The following is a 19,249-nucleotide window of genomic DNA, read 5'->3' on the forward strand; positions in this document are numbered from 1 at the left end:
CAAAGTTCGCCTACTTTCTGGCAGGCACATCTCGGCCCCCAGGTGGCCGATTTTCACAATTTTCGTCTCTCCTTGCTCCCCTTGGCCAGCCCCAACCACTGGGAACACTCTCCTTCACCCTCCTGGTCTCAAGGAGGGTGCATTCAAAAGGCAGCTGTCTTCACTGGCTCCCTGCGCCAGCCTTTCACTGGCTCTCCTCCTGGGCCTCTCTTCTCCCTGCGAAGAGACCCCTGCTTCTGTGCACTGGTCCTGGACTCTTCTCCTGGCGCTGTTCAGGATGCTGGGGGCAGTCAGGGGGCTCCTCCTTCCAACTGCCCATTGCGCCAGGCTCCAGCACCTTCTGCCTCGGCAGACCACAGAGAGAGCTTCTCTTCCTGTGCAAGCACTTTTTACAAGTTGAGTAGAGGGCTGGCAGGAAGTCTCTGTTTGTCCTATCACACATCGACACATCACTTTAATGCCCCTGCTCCCTCCTTCCTGCCCAGTCTCTGGGTTTGTTCAAAATGGTGTCGTCCAGGGTCTCCTGCCACATGGTCCCTGAAAGCCCCCTCCCCCCACGCTGCCTTCCCTTCCTGGTGGTGCCTGGTGCCTGGCACTCAGTGATAGCTGCTGATGGATGAGCCTGTTGCCCCACCCATCTTCTCTTCGTGGATTGGAGGTCTTCACTCTGGGAAGAAGGGTCATCAATCCAGGCTACTGAGGTCAGCCCCCAGCCTGAGCCTGGTTATGGCCTACTCAGAGAAATATGACATTTCTGGATGACCCAAAAGTAGTACAAATAGGACTTTGGACTCTGCAGAATACTTATTCTCACACTCGATACAGTGGACTTTAGTGCGTGTCTGGAATCTGTAGGCCTTAGGAAAGTTAATCTAGCCCATGGGCTCCACATCCCCACACACCAGCTCTTCCCCTTCCATAACTCCAAGCCAGGCATCACACACTGCTCTTTTCCGGCCCATCAAGCCAGCATCACCTTGAATGCTAGGGTTTTTGAATCCACACTAGTTGTACCCTACAACACTTTTACCCTAATGCAAAGAGTCAGACGTTGCTCCCTGTCCCAATGGGAGGAAGTGATGTCTATGGAGTGGAACCTATGGAGTAGAACAGGAGAGGCACACCACACGGCATACTGGTGTGTGGTAGGGTGCAGTGTGTGGTGTCTATATTCCATACTCTGTACACCTGCAGCCTTTACGTGGGTCATGGACGATCCATGAACTGCATCTCTCTCTACAAATCACAACAGAGTACTTATGTGTCAAGTCCCTTTACTGGAGGAGGCAGTGTTAGAAGATATACAGGTGAGTGATGCACTCACAGAAGCACATACTGGTGTCAGGTGGCCCACCTATTTCTTACGGACCTCATCTTTAGACGTACAGAACAGGCCCTAGTGACCTCTACACTTATGAAGAAAGGGATGGTGACACAAGTGCCCACAGTCCACACCCCTGTAGTCTTCTCAATCCAGGCTGGTCAAGCAATGACCATCCCTGCAGTAAAAACCTGCCCACCGGACAATGAAACGGACACACAAACAGCCCGAAAAGTGGCCCACACAATCACTTGACTGAAGGTGTCACCTGACATGCGGCAGCACTCCTGACTTGTGTTTACACAGAGGTACTCCTGCCTTCTCCTTCCTCCTATACACAGCCACTAAAATATGCTCCCTTCTGTCTCGTCAGGGTCCAAAATGCCCCACTTTTCTCTTTCTCTCTATTACCTTAACACCCATAGATGTCAAGTGACCCCCATATCATATGTGTTACCGGGGAAACAACCTTTACAATGCAACTTTTACAGCGCACTACCATTACAACGAAACTTTTACAATGCAACATCCATTACATCGCATGCCATTACAACGCAACCATTACAACGCATGACACTACAACGCATGTCATTACAACGCAGTCATTACAACGCATACCATTACAACGCATACCATTACCATCCAACATCTACCCTACTGTTGCACCCCCTGGAGTTAGAATAGTAATTTTTACCCATACACTATCCAACACTTACCCTACTGTTGCACCCCTTGGAGTTAGAATAGTAATTTTTACCCCTAAACTATCAAACACTTACCCTACTGTTGCACCCCCTGGAGTTAGAATAGTAATTTTTACCCCTACACTATCCAATACTTACCATACATGCAATGTAATGTTCTGCATTGTAATGGTATGCGTTGTAAAGGTAGTATGCGTTGTAATGGAATCCGTTGTAAAGGTAGTTTTTAAAAATTCGTTGTAATTGAATGCGTTGTAATGGATGTTGCGTTGTAAAAAATGCGTTGTAAAGGTATGCGTTGTAAAAGTATGCGTTGTAACGTCATACAACCGTGTTACCGTAAGCGAGTTATAGCTTTTATCCTGCTACACTTTTAATACTGGGACTGGTAGTTCCAACCTTGGCATTAGATGTTGACACAACATGAACAATGTGGACTTACTGAAGGTGGAACATGAGGGCAGCTGTGCATAACCCCTACGTTCTTACCCCTTATAAAGCTCCACCCACCACTCTTGCCTCTCTCTCTCCTTCTCCCCCCCGAAGTAGGGAAAAGAAGAATGAGCCTGGCGCATGGAGTGACCTCCCACAATGTGCGAGTATCACATTGATTGTAGCAGTGAGTGACTGAGTTCCCAGCTCCAGGTGTCTGGCTGTTCAGGAACCGGAACAAGGGGGAAGGAGCAGGAGCAAGAGAAAGAGGAGGATGGAAAGGGATCCTTCAGAGGTGTTGCCAAGAGGAAACATAGCATGACAGAGTACCATGAGTCACGTCAAGCTACAGATACATGTCACTAATGCACCTTATGTTGCAGTGTTAAAAAGATACTAGAGAAGGCAGCGTGATCTCATGGGAGGCAAGACACCACCTCTTCTCTGTCTACCATGTCTGCACTCAGATCTCTCTTCCAGTTCTACCCTAATAGAAACATTATTTTGGACACGGTCGTCAGATCTGGGGCAATGTACCTACGTTCTGTCTCATGGGCTAGTGAGTTCCTGTCCTGTCCAGGTGCCAATATGGAAAGGTCTGAGCCTACATATATAGAGGGCGAAAAAGAGAAAGATATATTAGTGGTACAAAGCCTACACTACTGCACAAACAGGTGAACTCTTTCCTTTGGCAGTCCGACCATCAATCAATCAATCAGGTGTTTGTTTGTTAAGCGTGGCTACTCACCCGTAAGGGTCTCAAGGTGCTGGGGGGTTAGGGGGTCGCAGGTTCTTGTCCATCAAGGAGTGTAGTGTAGTTCTTATATTCCCAATAGGCTCTGCGCATTGGAATAATATATCCTATAGATGTGATGTAGGACTTAGGTCGACTAGGTCTCTATTGAATATATTAGACTTAATTGTGAGTGCCAGCTAGCTCAGAGGTCACTAGAAACTTTCTCGAATACACCAGAAGGGATTAGTTTCTGACAACCGCATAAAGATGACAACTTTGTTTCCCCAAGATAAAACGTATCTCCAGAGTTGTGGAAACAATAGATAGATATTTCACTCAGTCAAACGTGCATGGTTTGTTTCATCAGAGGTGCAGACAAATAGAGAGACGGGTGTTTTCAATAAAAGTATTTATTGAACAGTCTTCTTCCTCATGCAGAAGAAATGAACTGCTACAATCGTAATACTGGCTGTAAAGTATAATGCGTACAGCAAGAAGAGTATTATAAAATAATACTGTAAAAGCATGGTATGGCTTCTAAGCCATAGAATACATACATAAATAGGTTGGGGCTGTGGTGTTGGGGGTCGTCATTTTCTGCGATGGTTGCGATGTAGTAGCTGAGTGATGAGGTTAGCTGGTCATTGGTGATTCTGGTCCAGTTTCTTCGTGGGATCCGGAGCTGATGCCTGTGGATGATGGGTGTTCTGAAGGTGAAGTGGACGCATCGATGGTCAGTCCATGGGAGTTCGGTGGTGTGGCTGAAGGTGATGGAGTTTCTTGTTGTGAAGAGGGGGTCGAGGTGTGTCCTGCTGAGTGCTTGGGTTCAGTCATGATCTGGGGGAGTCCAATGTTGCGGAGGGATGTGGTACTGGGGTCCAGTTGATTGTTGAGGTGGAAGTTGAGGTCTCCCAGTAAGGTGTAGTTGGTGGACGCGATGACATGCGGGGAGATGATGTCCATGATGGAGTTGGCGAAAAGTCTGCGGGGTCCAGCGTGTCGGTAGATGACGGTTCCTCGGAGGGTGGAGGTAGGGCTGGCCAGTATCTTGAAGTGAAGGTGTTCCATCAGGCCTGTGGGCTTGGCGGGGGGTGTGCTCAGGCAGAGGGTGGATTTGTGGACGATGGCGATTCCTCCTCCCAGGCGGGTGGGGCAGTCCTTCCTGGAGATCTTGTATCCTTGGGAAATGGTGATGGCGGTGTCGGGTCCCGAGGTGGTGTTGGTCCAGGTTTCAGCAAAGAATGCTACATCCTGGGTGGTGCTGTCGAGGAGGTCCCAGATTTTGGTAATGCGTTTGTTGAGGGATCGAATGGTGAGGAGGATGCATTGCAGGGTCTTCGGTTCGGTTGTGTTCTTGGGGGCGGGTTGCGCTGGGTCCGTGGTCTTGGCGCTGCTGCAGGTGTGCCAGCAGCAGTGACAGCTGAAGGGTCCATGGGTGTCGGCTGGTGATGCTAGCTTGCAGTTGTTGTTGCGGCCTGGGTTGAGAGCGTGGAGTGTCACTGGGTAGTAGCATTGGTGGTGCAGAGATCCAGGGTTCCTGGCGCTGGTTGCAGTCAGGTCGTGGATGGGCACAGACGGGCTTGCCTTTGGTGCGCCGGCGGCTCTGCACCATTAAGTAGAGGTCGTGGAGGGCTGGACAGAGCGAGAAACGTAGAAATAAGGCAGCAAAACTGCAAGAAAGAGTGGATGAAAGACTCAGAGGACACAGAAGAAGAGTGAAAGAGGAAGATTGAGATAGGGTAAAAAACGAGTGAAAAACAGAAGAAAGACACCAAAGGAGAGTGAAGGGGAGAGTCTGAAATGAGGGGAGAAAGACAGAAAATTAAGAAAGGCCCAGAAGGAGAGTGAAGAGGGGAGATAGAAGTAAGAGAAAAAATGAATGCAAAAGGAGAGAAAATGCGGAGCAAGAGAATTAAGACAGAGGTCCACTGGACCACCGGGGATGAGGCGCAGGTGAAACCTGCGGGTAGAGGAGGGCCTCGAACACCAACTATCGAGAATACAGGGGCTCGGGGCAAGGCCTCACTTAATAGTGGAGCTACTCATCACTACACTGAGTGGCATCTAACCGAGCTTCAGTAATACAAGACACCTTTGCACCCCTGCCAGTTCAGTTTAGAGGGATAAACCTCAGATACCACAATAAACTTGCCCCCCAAATATACCAAGTGAACGTACTTCTTCATAACCTTTGGAGCAAGGTAAGTAAAGGAAGTGGATTACTTAATTAGGAGGGTGCGTTACCTGTGTGCATGCTCTAGTCCGTCCCACATGGCGTAATATTTAAATTTTAGGAATTTGGTGCAACAAGCATAACACTAAACTACACAAGTTACTCTAGTATAATTTCAATTTCCACCCAGCCTGGTCAGATCATTCTGGAAGGATTTGAATGTTGCTTATGGAGTTGTGGCAGAAACATGAAAGGGTAAGTAATCCCATAAAAGACTGGTGCTCTGAAATCATCAGAGTGCACCCCTTGGGAAGGCCCTGCCTGAGAAGGATCTGTCCCCAAAAATAGGACACAAGTCTGACAATTGAGCAGCAGGCTCACCTTTGACAATTAGTTGGTGTCCCTCTGAGCAGTTTTGTTTTTTCACACAACTCTGGCAGATTGAGTTATCCTACATCCATTGGTGTCACGGCTGCTTGGAATCCAGACGAACAGGAAGTGGTCAGTCATGTTGCATCAATTGATGAGTTGAGTGCGTTACTACGCGTGTAAACACATCCCTACGATTGGGCACACTTAAAGTGGTTCGTTGTAGCATACAACTGACTCCAGTAGATTCAAATGAAAGGTATCTTTTAATTTTCAGAAAGTAATTAAATGGTATGATTCTTTACAGTTCATAAATCATAGTTCATAGTATCAACGTTTTACAATAATGCTTTTATCGTTGTCGGGAATAGGGTTAACCAAAAAGATGCTCCAATGCATTTCGGGCCAGACAAGCCCTTTGTCGAGGAGCGCTGTAATAAACACAAAATAACGCACTTATCAATGTGAATGCAATAGTATACCAAAAAACAAACATAAGAATTACAAGAATAACAATTATAAGAATTACAAATGCATGCAGTCGAAATGCATTTAACGACTGTTTGGAAGGTGACTAGTCGTGTGGCCACAAGTGGGGAGCATGCGTCGTAGCAAAAAAGGTACATTTCCAAACGGGTGAGAGGAACGTGCTTGGTCTAATTGAAGAGTGGGCAACGTGAAGTGGAACATTATGTGGGTGATTCAATGGGGACAGTCGTAAATAAAACAGACGTAAATAAAACAGACATGGGTGCATGTAACAACCCTACGAGGTAAAAGGGATCATGTAATGGTGGGCAGTGAAACTGGATAGCGTAAAAATAACATGCGGCTAGTTGAAAACGAGACTTACGTGAAAAGCATTAATTCGGTTTCTCAGAGCCTGTAAGGGATAAAGTGAGAGATATTGTGGATGCTCGGAAATCCAAAGTGGACGAGCGGTAATTAGATGGGTTAAGGGAGACTGGGTACCTACTTGGGGTTATGTTCCGCGTCAGGCTATCAAAGGAATCCTATGGGTAGGTTCTTCAAAGCGGAGTTCGTGAACTCCGCGAGGGAAAAGCGAATGGTTGTAAAGAGGCTCCAGGATCACCTGATGGGTTGTCGAGGTTAAACATAAAAGAGGGATTACTAATATGTGGTGCAAAGGGGTCGGCCATCTTGGAGGGGGGTTGAAAAAAGGGAAAGAATAAGTGGACTGCATGGGATGGTATATGTAAACATATGATCAAACGTAAATGACACAGGACAGTGTACAATGTGTGTCAAGTGTACCAGAAGGGTACTACAGGTAGCAGCTTAATTCTAAACGGTCATTGAGGCCGTGTGGTTTCATCGATTGAAGCCGATAGATCCGTGAAGTTTCTCTTTGTCGGAGTGTTCTGTTAGTGTCTCTTCCTTCAACTTTGGGTACAGTTTCAAGTACCAGAAATTTAAGTTGTGCCACGTTGTGGTTGGCTTCGGTGAAATGGGTGGCAACATTGGATTTAGCATTTTTAGTTCTTATATTCGATTTGTGCTCATTCAGCCTGATTTTTATTTTCCTCGTAGTTTTACCAATGTATATCATGCCACAAGGGCATTTCAACAAGTAAATAAGGTTGGATGAATCACATGTAGCATCCACGTTCAGTTTAATTTCAAATTCTCTCATGGGGTGGCGAATGATGTTCCCTTTAATGATGTTGTTACAGTTATTGCAGTGGTGGCATGGACGTGTGCCAGTATGCGTGTGGTGTTCACTGGTGGGTTTAGATAAGACCTCTTTGATGTTCTCTGTGCGTGTATAGGCAAGGATGGGTGTTTCCTTGAACATATCCCCAAAATCTGGTTCTAGCGATAACATTCGCCAGTGCTTCAAAATAATGTTCTTGAACATTTTGCTGGATGTGGAGTATCTGGAGACAATTACGGTTCTTTTGCTGTCGTTTTTGGTTGAGCCCTTGAGGGCTTCTGATCGAGGGATGGTGGATACTCTCTTAATTGCTTCATTGACGGTTTCCTTGGGATATCCTCTGCACAAAAATCTTTTTGCCATTAATTATGTTTGAAGGGTGCTGGTTTCTGGGTCGGATACAATCCGCTTAATCCGCAACATTTGGCTGTAAGGTAGATGTCTTTTTAGAGAGTTTTGGTGAAAGCTGGTGTGGTGCAAGATGTTATTCCAGTCGGTTGTTTTCCGAAACAGGTCTGTCTGTAGTCCATTTTTGGTCAATTTGATGAGAACGTCAAGGAATGTAATTTCCTGGTTCTCTATGTTCCAAGTAAGCTCAATGCGGCTATCTTTAGAATTGAGGTCCGTCAGTGCCATTTCCAAGTTTTCTCGGGAGTTCTTCCAGACGATAAATAAATCGTCTATGTTGAAGGAAGAGACACTAACAGAACACTCCTACAAAGAGAAACTTCATGGATCTATCGGCTTCAATCGATGAAACCACACGGCCTCAATGACCGTTTAGAATTAAGCTGCTACCTGTAGTACCCTTCTGGTACACTTGACACACAATGTACACTGTCCTGTGTCATTTACGTTTGATCATATGTTTACATATACCATCCCATGCAGTCCACTTATTCTTTCCCTTTTTTCAACCCCCCTCCAAGATGGCCGACCCCTTTGCACCACATATTAGTAATCCCTCTTTTATGTTTAACCTCGACAACCCATCAGGTGATCCCGGAGCCTCTTTACAACCATTCGCTTTTCCCTCGCAGAGTTCACGAACTCCGCTTTGAAGAACCTACCCATAGGATTCCTTTGATAGACTGACGCGGAACATAACCCCAAGTAGGTACCCAGTCTCTGTGGAAAAGTAAATTTTGCCATGTTCTGTGTCCCTACGCCTCATCCATCATATGTTATGTGTGCATGAACGATATGCATCTGTTATTCCCCATGTCTGATCAATGACGCAATTCCAGTTGTGTCCACCTCTAGTATGCTAGTTTCCAGTCCTCGTGAATAATACGAATATCAGGCCTATGTAAAGCTACGTTGCCACGTTTCCCAGTGTGCACGTTATTTCATTATAAAGTCCCCGTTTCCAGGCCTCAAAAGGGCCCGGACATCAGATTCAGCTCCTGTCTCCTGAAAGCCTCGCTGAGGAGCGATACAGCCCCCACCTGTATCCTCGACCCTTCACTTACTCCCTGCCTCGCAGTGCCCGGTGCAGCCCGGCTCTGCCTCTGAGTCTGCCAAGAGTATGTTATGATTCCAGCTATCAGTTCAGTCCTTCTTCTCTGCATTCCTAAGCTACTGAACTGCATCAATAGTTTCCGTCATTGTCTAGCCTTCTCGTCTCCATGTTAGAGAAATACTGTATTTAATGGTCATTTAGTATTCTTCATCACGCACTACATGTAGAATAATGCATGGTCCAGTCTTAGAATCAAGTTAGCTTTTCCCCTCATGACTTCTAGTTTATATCAACATGTTCCCTAAACATCAGATACCAGATAGGGTTTAGGTACATGTCGCTCCGACCCTCCAGACTCTAGTCTCTGCTCCTAGCACAGAGTTCGTAGCCCCCAGCTTCTCCTAGTAACACGTCATTGCCAGTTTTCGCGCACCACTAGGTTAGAGGTCCCGGCTCCTTAGGTAGCCCCCTCCAATGATTCCGCCCATTCATGACATATTCTGTTACGTTTGCATCACATGTCTATGTATACTCCCAGTTACACCTCTTTTTACTGTTATCTTTCGCGACTGCTACGCGTCACGCCTTCTGCTCCACCCACTGTTACGCCTACTGCAATGTAATGCTATGTGTTCGCGCTATGTATATAAGTTGATGTATTGTTATTAAAAGTTAGCGCGCTCATTCCAGATCAAGCCCCAGCAGCTGCTGGGCCCCGGTTGTCCTGCCGGGCCCTGTTACCCCCGTTCTATGCAGGTTGTCCTGATCCTGTCCTTATGCTGTAATAAACCTGCAGAAACTCCTACTACCTCGAATCTTGACTCTTATTTTATTGAGCTATCTGTTATTCATTCATTCATTCAAAAATAGATCCGGTATTATTTATTTATATACCACATAATGGCGCCCGAATAGGGACTTGCCCTTTCCCCACGCGTCGGTGAAGCCACGCCGACCCCCTGACCCTCTGCAGTCGTGACGGAACCATACCGTGCACTGGCAGATATTTCTGCTCCAAGTATCCCTCAGGCCCACGGAGGAGACGGAGGAGGCGGTCCAGCATCCGAACGAGACGGTGGAGGAACGCGGCGAGTCCCGACCAGAGCCCAAGCCGAGAGTCCAAGGTCCGAGGTATCCGGAGGCCCACCCGTAACTGAAGTCCGAAGTCCGAAGTTCGTCGTCGTAGCAGTCCAGTCCCGTCCGAGGCTTTCCGTTCCGTGCTGCCCGGTGAGTACCATTGCTGGGGTAGTATCTAGACAGGACCAATCTAAATTGACTCCTGGTCCGTGGGTTGGTGGTGCCCAGACTCACAAACGAAGTGTTCACCTAGGTGGATACGGGTCTTGATGCGTCCCTTTATGGGACCGGTATGTTCCGTACTGTTACAGCAGTGCATCCAGTAACTCTAGTCTGTTCCGTTCTCGAGAAATTCTGTTCTGTTTCTGTTCTCAGTATTTCAGGTAATATTCTGCTCGAACTGTTATTTATAATGTTCTTTATGTATTTTAATGTTGTGGTATGAGTGTGATGTGATTTCGTGTTTTTATTGTGTATTGTATTGTGTCCAGATTACAGTTCAGTCAGGCCTATATTTTCCAAGTTACGTCAGTTAAAAACTAGAAAGGGTTTATTAGAAGAAGCAGTTCCTGTCCCGCCCAGGGACAGTCCAGGTCATTTTATGTATCAGAAACATGGCATAAGCGCCATAATGTATCTAGATTTATGGGTAGAGTATACCAAACAGTTAGAAGAAAAGTATAGATGGCCCGTATCGGGTACATGGGATGCCGAATGTATCATGCGAGTAGAAGAAGCATTATGGAAAAAGAAAGCCAGACAGTCACAGAAAGATGCCATCGAGTTATGGCGTAAAGAAGCGCATAGAAGAACTGAAAAGGAAGTCAGAAAGTCAGAGTTAAGTAGAGAATCCCAGGAACGAGCCCAAGAAAGAGAATTAATCGAGATAGGTGAACAAGTCAAAGCCGAACAGTCAGACAGACAGAGGCATGCCCTCATTAAGGGTATGTATCCTCTTCTTGCCGAAGGTTTGCCAAAAGCGACCCCAGAGGCATCTAGTAATTTCCCGCCACCATTAGTTCCGACCAAGCTACGTCACAAACCGACCGCAGCTGATATTTTTATTTCGTCCTACTTGGACGACACAGTTCCAGAATATGCAAATGCTGTTCGCGCTCCGCCAGTCCCTGTAAATCAGGCACTTCCCGCTCTTCCAGACACCGGAGTACCTGTTACGGTACCCCCGGTCCAGCCCGTCATACAAGTCCAGCCTACATTTCCATTTCCCACTCTGCCAGGACGTAGAGCCTCAGTAGACGACTCCAGTTTAGGGGCCGCAGGAGGAGGTCCTCCTCAAACCCCGCCGCCACACAAGCGTTTAACGTTAGCCGAATTACATGCACAAGCATTACAGCGTACGCCTAGGTACCAGTCTGTAGCAGAAATAAGAAAATCCCTTGCCGAATGTTGCTATGATCCAGTCCCAGGCGAGGATAATATGGTTTTATATTCATTCCGCGTAAGAAAGGTGGCTGAGTATCTAGTCACCTTACCGAATATGAAAGAAGATCTAGACAGAATATATCGTTTCATCCGTACAGGGGATGATCCAGAAAGTATTAGCGAGACTATGTCTCAAAGGAAAGCCGAGATCCAGCTCATGATATTAAAGTTCCTGATCAATTGTCTAATAAGAGAACAAGATTATCCGTCTAAAGATTCCGCCGAAATGAGAATCCTGACAAGGTGGAGTGATAATATAGCCGAGGGTAAGCACAAGACCGTCGGTGCCATGGAGAGTATGTACAAGAAAATTCGTAAAGAAATAATAAGGTTACACGACCAGCGTAAAGCAGCACAAGTAAGCGAGAAAGAAAGTATCTCTGATCCTGAAGAGGAAGACGAGAATTCCGCCAGAATAGCGTATGTAGGAAAATCTAGATTTCCAGATCGCCATTTACGCCTAGAACCCAAGTCTATTTTTCATCATCCAGCACCAGAACAAGGTTCTCTAGAACAAGTATTTCAAGCTACCGATCACATTCTGAAATCACGAATCGGTTACAGTGAGTTAAGTACCATGCATGAACAAGAACTAGCCCGATCAGCAGTCCGATGGATTACTGATTCTACCACTTTTCCGGACGAAATAGTGGCACAAATGTTTCTGAAACTGCCCCCAGCCGAGCAACGACTGGTGGGTATGTATATGATCCAGTACCTCATTACTCTGTATGAGGGTCAACACTCTGATCCAGGTCCGTTACACGATATCCTGAACGAGTTACTCCAGTATAGATGGAGAGGTCTAGGTACCGATTTAGTTAGTGTCATTCTAGAACAGCGCCACAAATATAGAACGTTTCTGAACCCGCATTTTGTTCATGTTTCACCCCCAGAAAATAAATCATTTTACATAGACAGACAGAATCCGTTACGAGAAGTCCACCCAGTCCAAGGGGCGGGTGGCGTAATGCAACAAGTGTTTGTATACACTCCAATTTCAAAGATGGAACTTCTTGAAATGAAGAAATTAATTCCCTGTCATGACAAAGATCCAGCAGGGTTCCATAGAGAATTAAAAGACATGCTCCGTATGGGAGAATACACTTACCCAGATATCATTAAAATGTTAAAGGTCCTGTTACCCGCAGGGGTGTATGAAAAGTTAAAGGAAAAAGAATGGGAGGTGGGAGAGAAAAAGATCGATTGGGCAGCTCTAGAAGCTGAAGACAAGGCACGAGTACCAGGTACCGGTCTTGGAGATAAATGTAAAGAATTACCAGAATTATTGATTCAAGTTTTACCCAGATTATTGACAACGAGAAAAGAAGACTGGGATGCAATCTCAGCCTGTAAACAGAAACAAGATGAAGATATTAGTGATTTTTATTCTAGATTTGAAAAATGTTTCAGTATCAACAGTGGTCTCAAGACAAGTAGTGAGTCATACCCTCACCTTTTCGTTACTAAATTAGTCGAGAATTCAAGTCCACAAATTAAAAACCGAGTTTTGAAAGTCGAAAGCACCTGGCAAGCAAATACTCCGTCCCAAATGCTCCAGATGCTCCAGTATCACCAGAATAGAATCAGGGAAGAGCAAGAACACGAGAGAAAACGTATGAAAGACACGAAAATGAAAGTGCTAGTTGCACAATCTATTCCTCAAGACAGTCAGAAGAGGGGTCCGAATCAAGCCAGTCATCCTGCAGCTCCCGTTAAAGGGAACTGCAATTATTGTAAACAGCCAGGTCATTTTATAAACGAGTGTGCAGTTCTGAAACATAATATAGCTACTGGTAAGACTAAAGAAAGACCACGTCCGCCTAGACAAGAACAAGTTTCACAGATTCCTCAGTCACAGAATGCACAACAGACAGTTTCCGCACCACAGCCTATTGCTGCAACACAGCACGTTACATCGCAGATGTACCAGTATGCTCAGACAGAGTATCCAGAGTACCAGCCATATTCATGAAACAGCCTAGAGAGGGAGGTAGGCTTGCCTCTCATCGAGATACCTGTAGATCAAGAGGGTCCCTATGTTCACAGTCAAGTATTAGGGAAAGACAGAAAGTTTTTGATCGATACAGGGGCAAGTAGGACCACTATTAGTCACGCCGAAGTTCCAGGGGCTCCGCTCTCAGGCTCAAGAAATGTTTCCCTTGGATTTTCAGGAAAGCCAATAGTTAATGAGATATCAAAGCCAGTCACTCTAGAAGTAGGTCCATTGTCCCGTACTACTGATCTGTTACTTACTAAGTCATGTCCAGAAAACCTATTAGGCATTAAGACACTGAAAGAATTAGGTGCAGTTATTTGCTGTTCCCCAGAGGGAATACGATTGTTCCTACGTGACTTCAAGGGTCACTATGTATTACGAGATTTTGATTCAAGATTGTCTAAAGTTCCGCAGCATTTATGGGCGCAAGGCCCAACTGATGTAGGTTATATGCAAATCACACCCCATCGTGTGACTCTCAAACCAGGTGTAGTGTTACCACGAATCAGACAGTACAGATTGCCACCTGAGGCTGTAGCAGCCTTATCCAAAATTATTGACGAGCTCATGGCTCAAGGAGTAGTTGTAGAAACTGACTCCAATGTATGTAATTCTCCGATCATTCCAGTCATGAAACGCACTGATCCAAATGCACCCCCAGTATATCGATTAGTGATTGATTTACGAGAGCTTAATAAATGTATTATTCCTCAATACCCAGTTGTTCCAGACATCTCTTCCCTGTTAACAGCCATTGATTCCGAAGCCATGTTCTTCACTGTCATAGACCTCAAGAATGCATTTTTTAGTGTTCCTATTCATCCAGACAGCCAGTTTCTTTTCGGATTTTGTTTAAATGGAAGGAGCTATATGTTTACACGCGCTCCTCAAGGTTTCACAGAAAGTCCTAGTATTTACAGTCAAGCACTCAAGAGACAACTAGACAATATTCACATGCCAACTGACACTGCCCTGCTCCAGTATGTCGATGATCTACTGATCACAGCCCGTTCTGAACGTGACTGCGAGCGAGCGTCACTGACAGTTCTGTATTTCCTTGCCGAGATGGGGCACAAGGTGTCACCTTCGAAGCTTCAATTCTGTGTCCAGCAAGTGGTATACTTAGGACACTTGCTGTCCAAGAGGGGTAGGCAGTTGACACCCGACCGTATCCAGTTAATAGCGAGTCTTCCCCAGCCCAGAACCCAGAAGGAGGTACGTGCCTTTATCGGCCTTACTTCTTATTGTAGACAATGGATTCCCCAGTATGCATTTCTAGCCAAGCCATTGATACAGTTAACGACACAGGAGGCAGCCGTATCGACTGTCCTCCCTTGGACATCTGACCATACACTTAGTTTCAACGAGTTAAAGAAAGCCCTATGTCGAGCTCCAGTTCTAGCTACACCGAACTACAGTAAGCCTTTTACACTTTTCGTTACTGAACGGGAAGGTACAGCATTATCTGTTCTCACACAAGATCAAGCAGGACAATACAAGCCCTGTGCTTATTTTTCGAGCACACTAGATCCAGTCGCCCAGGCGTTGCCTGCGTGCCTCAAGTCAGTCGCAGCCACAGCACTAGCTATCAGACAAAGTGATTCCATAGTTTTAGGACACTCCCTGACAGTACAAGTCCCACATTCAGTAGAAGTTCTTTTAAACCGAACACAAACTCAGCACTTGACAATTGCACGTTTAACAGGTTATGAATTGACACTGTTCCAGCCACACATAGAAATTAGACGCTGCAACGTTCTGAATCCTGCTACGCTGTTACCGTCAGTTAATTCAAATCCAGACACACATGACTGTGTGGAAGTAGTTAACATTACGACAAAGCCAAGACAAGACCTGACAGACATTCCGTTACCAGATCCCGACCTGACACTTTATGTGGATGGTTCATGTATGAGAACTAGTACAGGAGAACTAGTCGCCGCGTATGCAGTGACTACTGACACCGAAGTTATTGAGACACACCGTATTGACACCCTGTCCGCTCAAGCAGCAGAGCTAGTTGCTCTGACACAAGCCTGTATACACGCCAAGAACTTGAAAGTTAATGTTTACACAGATTCACGTTACGCATTCGGAGTTGTACACGACTTCGGAGTGCTCTGGCAGGAGAGAGGTTTTATGACTTCTCATGGAACCAAGATTCAGCATGGTCTCCTTATTCAAGCCCTGTTAGATGCCATACATTTACCGACATCTATTGCTATCATGAAATGCAAAGCACATACGAAAGTTACTGACATTATTTCCCAAGGTAATGATCTAGCAGACCGCACAGCCAAGCTTACAGCACAGACTCTAGACATTCCAGTTAACATGACACATACTCCAGATCCGATTACATGCATGACAGTTAAGGACCCTACACAAGATGTCATAGATATCCAGTTACATGCTACTCCCAATGAAATCAAGAAATGGTCTGAACAAGGAGGGGTCCAGACAGATCAAGGATGGTTAACGAAGGGTAGAGCCACATGGTTTCTCCCCGACTCTATGGTTCAAGTCATTATCAATACCGCACATAGTCCAGCACATTTAGGAGAAAAAGCTATGTTAGACAGTATCCAGAATATTTGGTTCAATAAGCATTTACGAGCTGAGCCAAACAGAAAGTCCGTACCTGTATGATATGTTGTCAGTTTAATCCAGGTAAAAGTGTCCCGGTGGAACAAGGTGGTTTCCAGCCCCCTGACCACCCTTTTGAGGTCCTCCAGATGGATTATATTCAGATGGAGCGATGTCGAGGTTTCAAGTATGTCCTTGTAGTTGTATGCGCTTTGTCCAGGTGGACGGAAGCATATCCAGTCCCAGATTACACAGCCGCGACCACTGCCAAGCAGTTGGTTCGTGAATTCTTCCCTAGATATGGACTCCCTAGAGTCGTATATTCTGATAACGGTCAGCCATTCTCCTCAGAGTTAATGAAGCACGTTTCCCTGTTGTTAGGGTACCAGTGGAAGTTTCATTGTGTACGCCATCCTGAAGCAGCCGGTCTAGTCGAGAGACATAATCAAACCCTGAAAATCCGTATTGCCAAAGTTTGTAAAGAAAAAGGTGTGGACTGGCTAGTAGCTCTGCCAGTCGCTTTGTTTTATATGCGCATGGTCGCACATTCCAGATCAGGTCTGTCCCCGTATGAGGTCGTATTCGGCCGCCCCCCTAACATGTGGGGTACTCCTAGACCCCGAAGTATTACCGATGTTTCATGTAATATGCTGACAGATTACCTAGCTTCCTTGATGTCTGCCCTCAACTCATGTCGTTCACAGGTTGCCGCCGCATTTCCGGACAATACCGAGGTGGCACCGCATGAAATCGTTCCAGGTTCCCTTGTGATGGTCCGAAATTTTGACAGATCAAGTCCGCTGGAGCCTCGTTGGAAGGAGCCACGTCAGGTCCTCTTGACCACCCGTACCGCCGTCAAGTTGGAAGGCAGAAAAGGATGGATCCACCTTTCTCATATTAAACTTTTTAAAGGATTGAAATCCGTTTCTAAAAACATTTCCCAGGATTCGAAAGATTGCCAGAACATTGTTTTAAAGGACTGTCCCGCAAAAGACATTACTACAACCCCTCCCTGGTTAGAGAAAACTCCGCAGCAGGAGTATAAGCAAAAGCTCAGGTCTAATAAGTCAGTCAGTTTGATTGTATAAGTCCTCCCCTAGGTGAAACGGTTAGACTGTTTCTGACATGTATAAAATAGACCCCCATAGTGAGAGAGTCAGTCGAAGTTCAATCAGATGTATCGTTTTTCTAAGTTTCATATTATTTCTCAGCATAATGATTTCCTGCACCAGTTATGCATTTTTCCTGTATTTTCCAGTTCCTCATGTAAATAAGTCTGCTAATGCTACAGTAGAGCACACGTTTAGTGATCTGCCGCCTCATGAACTCTCTTACCGCCTCGCTATGCGCAACAACACATTTATCCGTATGTTACATTACTCACACCAGACCAGCAATGCCACTAATTGTTGGGTGTGTGGTCGACTCCCCCCTTTCCAGACACCGAAGGGAGTTCTGCCACTCTTTCCTTATCCATTTTCTCATAATGGTTCATGTGGAGCATGGTCCACGTTAACATCATCCTCAACAGATATGTCTTTTCTTAACAGTACATGTTTTTCAGACAAGCAAGGTCTCCCCCACAGAACAGGTTTAGATCTAGAAAATGAAGTGTATAATTTAGGTAATTATTCGTCGAATTTTATGGTCCTGAATGTTCAGTCTGATACTACTCCAGACTTACCTGCTATTTCAGTACTACCAGTCAAAGGCGAATTATGTGTCCGTAGTCATGGTTCTGTACATGTAGGACATAGTGAATGTACTACTGTTATCCAGTATAGTGACAGTGGGAAATCTATTTTTAAAGCCTCACGTCATTCTTATTTTATTTGTGGTCAAACCGCATATGTTCGTCTGCCCCTCGATTGGGAGGGAACCTGTTACATTGCTTTCCTACTACCACCTGTTTTCCTAGCCCCATCTGATTATCACAGAAACACACATCTAGTACACATTAGACATAGAAGGGAGTCCCCGATTGTCGATTATACTGAAACTACTCTAGAACAGTATACAGATTTTAATAAAGGTTTCTTCTTCTTTGTAGGACCTGTCCAGAATAGTAAACTGATCCGTAGGTTAACAAGAACCCTTGAAGCTGTAGTAAATGAGACTGCCTCTGCTCTGGGTAACTTAACCGAAGAACAATCTGCTATGAGATTTGTCGTTTTGCAAAATCGTCTCGTCCTTGACGTCATACTGGCCGATAGGGGCGGGGCCTGTAGAGTCATCGGATCTAGTTGCTGCATTTTCATTCCAAATAACGCGCCGTCTGTCTATTCAGCTATAACCAGACTCCATAAAATTGCCCATCTGTTACACCAAGATCCAGGCACCTGGACATGGTCCGGTTGGTTCTGGAATATAATTTCCGCATGGGGATGGAAAGTCCTGTCCTTTCTAGGTATTGCAGTAGCGATCATATTCAGCTGCTGCCTCTGTATACAATGTGGCCCTGCGATTTGCAGCATGTGTGCTACCTCTTGTATTCCTAGTCCCAAGCCCCGTTCTAAATCCCGTTCCAAGACAATTCGAGACGAGCAAATGGTACTGTATGAAATGATAGATGGTATCATGAAAATTGATGTTTCCTGATGGAAACGTAGTGACAAGGAGGGAATGTGGAAAAGTAAATTTTGCCATGTTCTGTGTCCCTACGCCTCATCCATCATATGTTATGTGTGCATGAACGATATGCATCTGTTATTCCCCATGTCTGATCAATGACGCAATTCCAGTTGTGTCCACCTCTAGTATGCTAGTTTCCAGTCCTCGTGAATAATACGAATATCAGGCCTATGTAAAGCTACGTTGCCACGTTTCCCAGTGTGCACGTTATTTCATTATAAAGTCCCCGTTTCCAGGCCTCAAAAGGGCCCGGACATCAGATTCAGCTCCTGTCTCCTGAAAGCCTCGCTGAGGAGCGATACAGCCCCCACCTGTATCCTCGACCCTTCACTTACTCCCTGCCTCGCAGTGCCCGGTGCAGCCCGGCTCTGCCTCTGAGTCTGCCAAGAGTATGTTATGATTCCAGCTATCAGTTCAGTCCTTCTTCTCTGCATTCCTAAGCTACTGAACTGCATCAATAGTTTCCGTCATTGTCTAGCCTTCTCGTCTCCATGTTAGAGAAATACTGTATTTAATGGTCATTTAGTATTCTTCATCACGCACTACATGTAGAATAATGCATGGTCCAGTCTTAGAATCAAGTTAGCTTTTCCCCTCATGACTTCTAGTTTATATCAACATGTTCCCTAAACATCAGATAC

Source organism: Lissotriton helveticus, chromosome 7, assembly GCF_964261635.1.
Source record: "Lissotriton helveticus chromosome 7, aLisHel1.1, whole genome shotgun sequence".
NCBI lineage: Eukaryota > Metazoa > Chordata > Amphibia > Caudata > Salamandridae > Lissotriton > Lissotriton helveticus.